The 3134-nt window shown below is 45.0% G+C and overlaps 1 protein-coding gene across 6 annotated transcripts in view; it reads left to right on the top strand.

Moving 5' to 3' along the window:
• Positions 1-352, top strand: part of crtc3 (CREB regulated transcription coactivator 3) — a gene marked incomplete in the record, with an annotated part of 59592 nt that extends 59240 nt beyond the window's left edge. For all 6 annotated transcript variants that reach the window (XM_036217155.1, XM_024295413.2, XM_036217162.1 and 3 more), the window contains 1 exon segment: positions 1-352.
• Between the last annotated feature and the right edge of the window lie 2782 nt (positions 353-3134).

Below are 3134 nucleotides of genomic sequence, written 5' to 3'. Positions count from 1 at the left end.
TCCCACATTCAGATGTACAGTTGTGTTTTCTTGTTCACGGATGTTCCTGCAGATTCTGCACTTTCTGGGTTTGTAACCGTTTCCAGCTTCTCTGGCTTCACAAAACAATAAAGCCTGAACTCCTGAAGGCGCTGTGCTGCTTCATGCTTCCTGCAGGGGGCAGCAGAGCAGCTTCAGTTCTGGATCAGTGGCTGTGTTCTTTTAAACTGCTGCATCTTCAGTTAGAGAAAATCTGTCTGCGTTTTTTCCTTCATGTCACCCTGAATGTGAAATCCTCCTTTCAGCAGGACTTTCTCCTCAAGCTTGGAGGAAAGGATTTAGGGAATAAAGGGAGCAGTGATTTCAGGCGGGATTCGTTTGGAAAGCAGTTTGTTTACAAGCAGAGTAACGGTGACATTTGGTGCTTGGTGGTAGGTTTCCTCCTCACAGATGGACAGCCAGGGGGACAGGTCGGGACATTTCCCCCGGTTCTTCTGTGAGCGGCCATGAGCCAGGGCGAGTGCTGCAGCATGTTCGCATGTGTGAAGCTGCTCATGTGACTGTGGGTGTGGATGTGTGACAGCGCACGTGTGAACGTGCATGAGCGGCAGCCTTCAGGGAGCTTGTTCCACCTCGACTCTGTTCCTGCAGAGCGTCTTCTTTTCTTTTCACCTCCTTTTGGTTTTATTGAGAGAGACATCCCAGCTGAAGAAAACGTTGTCGCTTCAGTGACGACAGCTGCCGGTTTGTCGTTTAATAAGTAAGGATTAATCCCCTTACAGATGTCCATGACGACGCAGAAGCGGCGGCTTCCAGTTCGCCTGTTATTTTCTGATAATGGACATCTTAAAAGATGACCAAACCCTAAATCAACTTTTTTTGTCTGTTGATCTCTATAAACCAGACTCTCAATGTGCTGTCTGTTCGGTCCTTGCATCATTTTTTACAATTTATAATAAACTTGTTTGATTCCTGAAATTATAGTCAAAAACCGTCTATGTGCTGTCCTCTACAGGTTGACATGAGGTATTACAGTTGAATTTTGTGATTGGTCAACTGGTGTAGGTCCCAGAAGTTTCATGTCATCATGCTCTGCAGCTCCAGTATAAAAGCACCGCCTATTTATGAACACTTGACACGCTCGAGAGTTGAAGCTCACCGCACGACCGTTTGAGCTCTCCCCATGACGCTGAGAGTGGCGGAGCTCACTCTGCGATGCCGAAGCCAAGAGTGGCAGAGGTCGCCCCCACGACGCCGAGAGCTGGGGAGCTTTCCCTGCGATGTTGACACCGAAAGCGGTGGAGGTCGCTCCGTCACGCTGACAACGGCAGAGCTTGCCTGCTCGCTAAACCGGCCTTTGGAAGCCTGGCTGACCGTCAGACGAAGAGCCGCTGTGGGATGAGGAGGCGGCCCACTCGGGAGACAATAATAAAAAGATCCTTTAGTAATCTCAAGCTAAACTCACTGTCACTGTCAATCATATCCAGACCACACCTCCTCCGCTCAGCCCGCCTCCACTAGCCCCGCCTCCTTTTTTACATTTTTCAAATCAGAGCTGAGAGTGGAGTCGGCCTCCAACTGTCTTGTTTGGTTACCCCTTACAGAGCATCAACCAGGCTCACTTCTGACAAAAATAAATATTCCATTAAATATTAGTACCTTAATCCTGTTATGTTTCAGTTTTAAATTGTTTTTCGCAAGAAGCAGACCGTTTGAAACGCGGTGTGATCCGTTTCAGCCGCTGTATGAGGTCTAACCACCGGGCTAAACATCATGTTCAATGATCCAAAGCATCATTTCAGAGGGAAATTTCACCTTTCTTGTTGTTATGGTCTATGGTGGTTCCAATAACCAGCTCGCATTTAAGCTAGAGCAGTAATATAAAACATTCCGGCCATGTGACCAGAACTTTGTTTTTAGGTTTCCATCATCACTCTTTAATGAACACCCAGCAGCCAATCAAAATCGAGGATTCACCCAGACCAAAGTTTCTGTAGCATTCATTGACTGTACATGCAAACTGGACCAACACCCCCCCAGCGCTGCAAATGGAAAGTTCCCGCCCCCAGGTAGAACTTTCCAAATATTTGTCAGATTGCGGCCATCCATCACGCTCACTTAGTGAGAGCGGCTTCCATGGAAACGTCAACTCAAACCAATCCCTGCTTACTCGTCTGGTTCCAACGTGGCGATGTCAATATCTTGAACAATTGGAAAATGAACAGACTTATTTGGGTTGGAGCATTTTCAATGGTTGAAATCACACTAGCTTTGTCCAGTTGTTTATACAGTCAACGATGGAAACGAGGTACCTGTAGCCGCGCCCACCTCAAATCAAAGTTCTAATTCATTCAATCCCGTAATAAAATTACAACGATAAATATCTTTCCTCAGAATGCAGTCAGGACTGTGTCCTTTTAGTCTGCCCCTCCCCCTCCCCCCAGTAAAAGGCACACAAAAGGGCTCATACAACATCATCTTAGAGGAATGAACATTTAAAATCAGACACTGTACATAAAAATAGAACATTAGAAAGCAGTTTGGAATTCAGAAGTACACATTGCAAACTCAAAGGATTTATTGAAAATGTGAAAAATAAAATTGCAAATTAAAAAATATATTTAGAACTTTATACAATTGAAAATAAAAGCAAATATATTGTACATTTAAACTTGAAATAAAAAACTTAAACCCAAAAACTGTTACCATGTGAAAAATGTTTATTGATTTTGTTGTTTTTTTTCCTTCTTCGCTTTCAGTCCTCAGTTTACAATATCACTGTAGATGTTCAAGTTTTCACTGCTGAGCTGAATGTGACTCAGACCAGTCACTGCTCACTGATTCCACAGAACCACGTCGTATCGCAGAAAAAGGCCGACTGAACCGACTTCAGTTTGTTGGAACTGGAGGTAAGGTTTTTCTACAGGTGAGCTCACAGGGGATTTGTCTACTTGTCCATATACTGTCAATGGGTTGGATTGGAACCACTGACTGTATAAACTGGACATAGCAAGAGTTGAGGTCCCCCAGAGGAAATGCGTTACCTTCAGCCCTCGTGAAATCAGGCCAGAGCCTTCGCCGTCACTTCCTGGTCGACAGCGATTAGTCCGAGTCGGTCTGAGTCACGTTTATAGAGGATATACTGTCACTAATCC

Source organism: Oryzias melastigma, linkage group LG3, assembly GCF_002922805.2.
Source record: "Oryzias melastigma strain HK-1 linkage group LG3, ASM292280v2, whole genome shotgun sequence".
NCBI lineage: Eukaryota > Metazoa > Chordata > Actinopteri > Beloniformes > Adrianichthyidae > Oryzias > Oryzias melastigma.
The sequence above is the reverse complement of the archived record's forward strand: the minus strand, read 5'-3'. Positions and strand labels throughout refer to the sequence as shown.